At 39.9% G+C, this 8230-nt stretch overlaps 1 protein-coding gene across 6 annotated transcripts in view; it reads left to right on the top strand.

The window, feature by feature from the left end:
* DDX42 (DEAD-box helicase 42) overlaps positions 1-8230 on the top strand; it is a 37130-nt gene that overhangs the window by 1226 nt on the left and 27674 nt on the right. For 2 of the 6 annotated variants that reach the window (XM_072746858.1, XM_072746857.1), the window contains exon 2: positions 3948-3994. The exons of the other annotated variants lie outside the window; for them this stretch is intronic. The gene's annotated coding sequence lies outside the window, so the exon portion shown is untranslated. The remainder of the gene's footprint in view (positions 1-3947; positions 3995-8230) is intronic. 6 annotated transcript variants of the gene reach the window in all.

Below are 8230 nucleotides of genomic sequence, written 5' to 3'. Positions count from 1 at the left end.
TCAGCTTTCCTTATCACCCTAGTGAAGCTTTCCCCTTTGCTCCTCACTCCTTGAGGCGGTCGTTCAATTTCCTTAGGTTGTGTATTGTGTTTTGTAAATGATGTTTTTTTTTAATGCCTATTCTCCGTATGCATGCCCTCGAGCTCCCAGAGGGCAGAGGTTATGTCTTAATTCACTCTAACTTTCCAGAGCCAAGCCCAATTCTGGCACAAAGGAGGTGAGCAATATGTAGTTCATACAGAAATTAGATTTTTAGCGGCGGGGAAAAAAAAAAAAGCATGTTGCATTTTCCTTTACCTAGAAGGGACATTATATGGTTTGATCTGCAGCGCATTCAAAGAATATCTTTATTGATGTCTGCTGTGTGCCTTTTAGGTAGCAGTGTTCTGTCTGTGACCCCTGCCCTCCTGAAACTTACTTTCTAGTGGGGGAAGGAGAGATAAAACATAAATACAGAGGTTATACTGTATGTTAGAAGATGATTACTGACTTAGGTTTAAAAAAAAAAAAAAAGCTTAGAAAGAGGGATGGGGAGGTGTACTGCATTTTGAAGTAGGGTGGGCAGGGAGTATTTACAGACCAGCTGATATTTAAGCAGAGTAGAAGGAGGTGAAGGAGTGAGCCTAGCAAGTATTAGGGTGAAGGAACTTTCCAGGCAGAGGGAAAAGCAAGTGTAAAGACCTTGAAGAGGACAATGCTGTTTTTTTTTTTTTTTAAGAGGAATGATTAGAAGACCAGTGTGCTTTGGAGCTTTGTGAGCAAAGGAGGAGGAGTAGGAGATAAGGTCAGGAAGACCTGGGGGAGGCAGCACCAAAACAACCAAGGAACTTTTAGGCCATTATGAGGATTTCACATTATCTCTGGAATCATATGAGGCTTTTGAGCAGAGGAATGGTAAGAACTGACTTACGTTGTAGTTTAGTGTAATTCATGAAGGAATGATTTCTTTTTATTTTAGTTTTACCAAATTCATATTTATGTAGTCATCTTACTTTCTCTAAGCTAAGAGAGGAAAGAGACACTTCCAAAATAGGCGTAACCAAAACTTACTTGAACTTGGCTTTAGAAGAAAATGAAGACATTCTTGGGTTTTGTACAGATTCTCATTAAAGAACTACCCAGTGTATAGTGTGTGAGCTGTTCTAAAGGCAGATTATTAGATAGAGTAGATGCTAATCAACTTTCACTAGAACTTTCTCCTTTTCCAGAAACATAAGTTTTAAAGTAACATGGTTTTATAATCTGTTGTTTGGTAGTGCACTATTTTTAAAGGCATTAAGATCATATCTTATTTTCCACCTTTGCCCAAAACATAAACTCTAGACCAATTTTCATCCTGATATTCTACGCTTATTCTGCCTTTGCTATTCTTCCTAGCTTTCTTCCTTAGAATGTCTTCTTCCTTCGTACTCCTCTAGTCAGCTTGCATCTTCTCTGCCTAGCCGGGTACCAGCTCTCTTACGAAGCCATCCCCACTTGTCAGCTCTTTGTGGTCTGAAGTGTCATGGGGCACTTATGTATGGGATTCCTGAGTTGAAAGAGATCAGAGTAAAGCTTGACATTCTCCATTTATCAGTGGAGAAATTGGTTTCTGGAGAGAGAATGATAAATACGGCAGCTAGTACATATTGTGCACTTACTATATACCAGCCTTTGCTGTAAGTGTAATTTTGTGTATGAACTCAATACTTTACACCAGCCCTGTTAAGTAGGTGATATTCTCACCATCTTACAGGCCCAGAAAAGCCAAATAACTTCCTTGAGGTTCACATCAAGTTAGTGCCAAAGCTAGAGTTTGAACATAGCCTGGCTCTATAGTCTGTGCTACTTTACTATGCTGTTAAGATTTTCTACTAAACCATAGATAGCATTTTAGAACCATAACATTTAGAACCATTCCAAGTGGGACTTTATGTTGTGATTTTTCTCCTTGGCCATGTTATAAATCTTGGGATTCTTGCATATTGAATAAACATGCATAAAGAGTACATACTGTGGAAAACAAGAGAGATAAATGAGTGCTTCTTCACCTGTGAAACCTATAACTTAGAGTTGAAGAGAGAAAATTAGAATACAAATAGTTATGATTAAATGTTGGGTGTTTTAAGACTGGAAAGGGAGTTTGAGGAGTGAGCTGCCACTTCTCTTGGGATTTTTTTTTTTTTAAGATTTTATTTATTTATTCATGAGAGACACACAGAGAGAGGCAGAGACATAGACAGAGGGAGAAGCAGGCTCCACGTGGGGAGCCCAACGTGGGACTCAATCCTGGGAGTCCAGGATCACATCCTGGGCCAAAGGCAGGCGCTAAACCACTGGGCCACCCTAGGATCCCCAGGAAGTCATATTCATATCATAGTTCTAGGAGTTGGGCTTCGAAGGATAGAACTTTGGTAGATAGGATTAGAGAGATTTGGTGGGGAAGGAATCCAGGTTAAGGGAAGAGCAAGAACCAAAGTGCTTGTTTTTCTTGGAACACCAGTGCATGTGGGGAAACCATGCGAGATATGAATGTGAATTGTGTAGTTTGTTGCCACCATGGAGAGTGTCATTCCATCTTGACTAACTGGAGAACTATTTAATTAAAGGGAATGACAGAATGAGAAATATGGGGCAGCAAAGTCTGGGGCCAGGATCTGAAAGAACCTGGAAGAAGGTTTTTGCTGAGTACCTGAATGCTCATCGCCATTGGGTGTGGCTTTCCCTAGTTCCACAATATTAAACCAAAGGAGGTAGAAATTGATTTCCTCTTTTGCTACTTGTTTCTGGCTCACCATTATTTTATACTTTACCACATACTCACTTTTCATAGATGATGGAATATTTATTGGTTGTAGATGCAGCCTGAAGTTGTACATCATCATGAGTTTTCTCATAAAACACATTTTCAGGGGTGCCTGGGTGGCTCAGTCATTTAAGCATCTGCCTTCTGCTCACATCATGATCTCAGGGGTCTTGGAATCAGGGAATCTGCTCCTCCCCGCTGTGAGCCCAACACGTGCTCTCCTCTCTCTCTCTCAAATGAATCAATAAAATCTTAAAAGGGGGGGGGGGGGGTAAGCATTCTTAGAACAGTAGAGTTGAAGGGATACAGGGTTACTTGTCTAATGTCAAACAAATATTAGTCACTTCAGAGAGGCCTTACCTGATTTCTTTCTGTTAATAGCTTACTTTTTTCTTACTTGCCTTTATCTTTTTTTTATATTGTTTTGTTTTGTTGAACTTATGATTTGGTTTTCTTTCTACTGGACCAGAGTGAACGCCCTGAGAGCTGCGGTGTGTCAGATTGCATAACTATATCCAAAGCACCTAGAACAGTGCTTGACAAAATAGGCAGGCACTCAATACATTTTTGAATTATTGGTTACTCTGGTAATGGTTGAGTGGCTGGATAACAGGAACTTTATAGGAAACTATTGCTATCGGAGAGATGGAAGTGGGAAGGAGAGGTGTCCTTCATAGTATTGACACGTAACAAAGTAGTTAGTGGTCAATATAGAACAATGTTAGTTATTACTAAGACCAGACTTAGGTTGTTCTCTTTAAAGGAGATGCTCACGAAATTTTGTTTATGCTTCTATTACACAGCTAATTCTTTTCAAATTAGAAATTTTTTAATTCAGTCTTTTGTAAAGAAAAAATGTCGGATTTTCACAAATATATTTGCATCTCAGAGTAGAGATTGAGGTCTAAACTACATCATTCCTTCTTCATAAACTGGATAAAATAGCAACCTAAACACATGTGCAAATGGAATTCTAATTCTTTTATTGTTTTTAAAATATACATTAAAAATCTTAGCCCTTTTAAGTGCATAGTTAAGTGGCATTATGTCTACATTGTTGTCTTCCCATCATCTCTATAGTTTTTGCAGAACTCTTTATCTTGTAAAACTGAAGCTCTGTATTGTTATTAAACAGTAACTCTCCATTCCTCCACACCCCCAGGCCTTGGCCACCCATTCTACTTTCAGATCTTCACTGTTCTACTTCGTGTAAGTGGAATCATACTCTATTTGTCCTTTTTGTTGTTGTTGTTAAGATTTATATGTTTGTGAGAGAGAGAATGCATACGCACACAAACAGGGAGAAGCAGACTCCCCACTAAGCAGGGACACACCAATGTGGGGCTCCATCCCAGGGTCCTGGGATCCTGTGACCTGAGCTGAGTCACCCGGACACCTCTCTTGTTTGTCCCATTTGATTGACATATTTCCTTAATGTGATGCCTTCAAGTTTCATTCGTGTAGCACATATCAGAATTTCATTCCTTTTTAAGGCTGAATAATGTTGATACATGTATGAATGTGTGTGTGTGTATCATATTTAGTTTATTTGCTCATCCATCAATGGACTCTTAGGTGGCTTCCATCTTTTGGCAATTGTGAATAGTACTGCTGAGATCATGGGTTATATATCCCCGGTTTCAATTTTTGGGGGGTATATACCCAGATGTGGAATTGCTGGATCATATGGTAGTTCTGTAGTTAATTTTTTGAAGAACCACCATACTGTTTTCCACGGTAGCTGAACCATTGTATGTTCCCATGAGCATTATACAGGGTTCCAGATTCTCCACATCCTTGCAACATTTACTTTCTGTTGTGTTTTTTGTTTTGTTTTGGGGTTTTTTTTTTAGGAGTCATCCTAGTGAGTGAGGAGATGTGGTTTTCAATTGTATTTCCCTAAGGATTAGTGCTGTTGAGCATCTTTTCATATGCTTATTGACCATTTATATATCTTTGGAGAATGTCTATTAAGGTAGTTTGCTTGGGGCACCTGGGTGGCTCAGTGGTTGAGCATCTGCCTTGGGCCCAGGGCGTGATCCCGGGGTCCTGTGATTCGGGGTCCTGGAATCGAGTCCCAGAGTCCCACGTCGGGCTCCCTGCATGAAGCCTGCTTCTCCCTCTGCCTGTGTCTCTGCCTCTCTGTGTGTCTCTCATGAATAAATAAATAAAATATGTTTTAAAAAAGGTAGTTTGCCTGTTTTTAAATTGGATTGTTTGAGGTTGTTTGTTGTTTTTAAGGTCAGTGAACTATACCTGAATGTGGAAGGCCTGCAGTGATATGACGTACACTGAAGCTAGTGAGTGTTTTCACCTTTTCTTGTCAGTGTGAGAGGTGTTTATGGAGGCAGAGGTGAAGTTTCAGAGCTGTCTGATAAGGAGTTTGTCAGCTTGGTAGGAGAGTGTTCCAGGCATATTATTATCTAAGAGAAGGCTTAGAAGCGTGCGTGCGTGCGTGCATGCGTGTGTGTAAGACTGAATAAAGGGAGCTTAGAGAAGACCCACAAATAGCAGGAATGTAGTTAATTCTTTCATATTCTATGTTTATTTCTTGATTAACTGTTTACTAGGTGTCTCCAAACAATATTTGCTTAAAGAATGCAAATAAATTTTAAGAGCCTAAATGGGGGGGGGGAGTCATCCTTTTTTTTTTTTTTTAACATATAACCATAGAGATTAATTAGGTTGATGTTTGTTGCATGTTATATCAGCTGTAATCCCTCAAACCTTATGATGGTTAAGGATCTGTAGCCATACACCTATGTCGTATAGCCTACATAGTCTAATAAAAAGGATTATTGTCAAGAATAAGGAATTAATGGTACATTGGGAGGCTGGATCATAAGGTTTGTAATAGTGGAAGATAATGGGTTTCACAAATACTGGGGTGAATTTTGGAGAGCCTGAATGCATGATATTTACTCATCCAGCAAAAAATTTTTGAGTACTACACGCCCATTAGGCTCTAAGGATACAGTGCTGGACAGAACAAGCAAAGTCCCTGCCCTCATGGAGGTAACATTCTAGTCAGTGCAGTATTGGCCTTCCTAGAAGCAGTAAATTAGGGGAAATGGGCATTGTGTTCTAGATTAATTAGTGAAAGGCTTGGACTGAGGTGTTCAATCTTTTGGTTGACCCACATCTCAGAATTTAAAAACAAAACAAAACAAAAAAAAAGAGATGATACTGCATAGTCTGCATCCTGTGTCTTAAAGCCGTTAAGTGACTTACCCGCTTAAAATCACACTACCTGCCTATTTGTAGCAGAAGTCAGATTTCTTTTTTTTTTTAAAGAGTTTATTTTTTTATTCATGAGAGACACAGAGAAAGAGAGAGGCACAGACACAGACAGAGGGAGAAGCAGGCTCCATGCAGGGAGCCTGACGTGGGACTCGATCCCGGGTCTCCAGGATCATACCCTGGGCTGAAGGTGGCGCTAAACCACTGAGCCACCTGGGCTGCCCAGAAGTCAGATTTTTAACACTAAATATATGATGTGTTGCTTTTGTAATTTGAACCCTTTGATTTCAATAGGACTGATTTGTGTCTGTGCCCATCTTTTTCTCCTATCCGATATCTTGTGTCTTCAGGTCTCCTCCTTAGGAGCTCATTCTTAGGATTTTCCTGTCTTCTTACATCTTTAGTTTTTATATCTCTGTTGGCTTTTCCCCTTTAGCATACAAACATGCTTATGTTTCTTAACAAACAAAACCCTTCTAGTTAGCACTTCACTCTTTCCTTCTTCTATAAAGCTTAGGAAGTAATCTGTACCCCTCTTGACCTAGTCTTAACTGTCCACCACTTACCAGTCACTCCTCAACCCTGCCCCTGCTGTTCCATTGAAACCCCTACCCTGTTGACTCCTGGTTGTATATCCAACAGAGGCCTTTTATGTTCTGTTCTTCTGGCTTCTCTTTAGTTTTTAACATTGGATTTTACTTTCCACGTGTAAAACGTCTCTACCTTCTGTGCCACTATTCTCCATGTCCTCTCTCCTTCCTCTCCTCAGGTTGCCATGTGAACTTCTCTTCCCTGCGCATTCCTAACTATTGACCCAACATTTGTCTGCCCCTTTTCTCACTCTCTGCTAGCTTATCTAGCCCAGTAACTTCAAATGCAAATATGTTATATCAAATCATAGCTCCATCACAGACTGTTCCTGCACTTACAGACCCAACTTGGCACTTTTCTTAGCTCTTCATTCCATGTTCTAACCTGTTCATCTGCACCCTGCCTGTCTTTCTGAACATGTGTCCTACAACTTTCCTAGATGTCCTACTGAACTCTAGCTCCACGGCACTATTTGCAGTTCTCTGTGGTGGTACTTATAGTTTCCTCAGTCTTTTTTTTTTTTTTTTTTTTAGTTTCCTCAGTCTTAAATGACCTCCCCTCACACTTCTACCTTGTTTCAGATTTTTAAATCAAACACCAGTGTTGTCTCCAGAAAAACTGTGTCTTCTCCCTCGCTCATCCTGGGTTGGGTACCCCTTTCCTGAGCCACCGATGAATGCATTTCGTGCAGGACCTCTGCTACAGCATATCACATTGGTTTTTTTCAGTTGGTTAAAACCAGACCATGAACCCCATTAGAATGAGACTGTGTTTTTCATATATAAATGCCCAGCACCTAATATACTCTCTGACATTAAACAAGCTTTTTTTTTTTTTTTTTTTTTAAGGTTCTTTTTTTTTTTTTTTTAATTTTTATTTATTTATGATAGTCACAGAGAGAGAGAGAGGGGCAGAGACACAGGCAGAGGGAGAAGCAGGCTCCATGCACCGGGAGCCCGATGTGGGATTCGATCCCGGGTCTCCAGGATCGCGCCCTGGGCCAAAGGCAGGCGCCAAACCGCTGCGCCACCCAGGGATCCCTAAACAAGCTTTCAGCAAATGATTGAAAGTTTTCCTGCTAGGAGATTGTTCATGTGATTCTTAAGATCTACCCAAACCTAAAGGGTGTTTTTCCCTTTTCCCTCGCTCCTTTGACTACCTTCTGATTTCTATGGCGCATTTATTTTATATACACTAGGAAAAAAATGAGGTTAAAATTCAGATCCACCATTTTTGTTGTTTAGGAATAGCTCTTGTAAAGCCAGGTTCACACGTTGGTTAAATAATATTATCAAATGCTAAAATTTTCGTGCTTGTAAACATTCTTTCTAAGTCTCATCTCATTAGAATCATGTGGATTCTCCTTAAGGGATTTTTGAAGAGATGGTCTAAATTAAATTCAAGCAAAGTAGTACTTATTAAGTACTTACTTCAGCCACATGTAACTTGTATGGAAGGTCCATAATAACAGTTCAAACAAAATCTATAAGGTATGTATGGGGAGAGGCATAGAACCAGAAAAGTAGAGCATGTTGTTCATGGTCTTTTCAACAATGTCATAGTAGAAGCAGCTTTAGAAACTCTTTCCCATATTGGCTTCAGAGTCCATTATAA

Source organism: Vulpes vulpes, chromosome 2 (genome assembly GCF_048418805.1).
Source record: "Vulpes vulpes isolate BD-2025 chromosome 2, VulVul3, whole genome shotgun sequence".
NCBI classification, from domain to species: domain Eukaryota; kingdom Metazoa; phylum Chordata; class Mammalia; order Carnivora; family Canidae; genus Vulpes; species Vulpes vulpes.
Note: the sequence above shows the minus strand (reverse complement) of the source record. Positions and strands in the feature narration are given on the sequence as shown.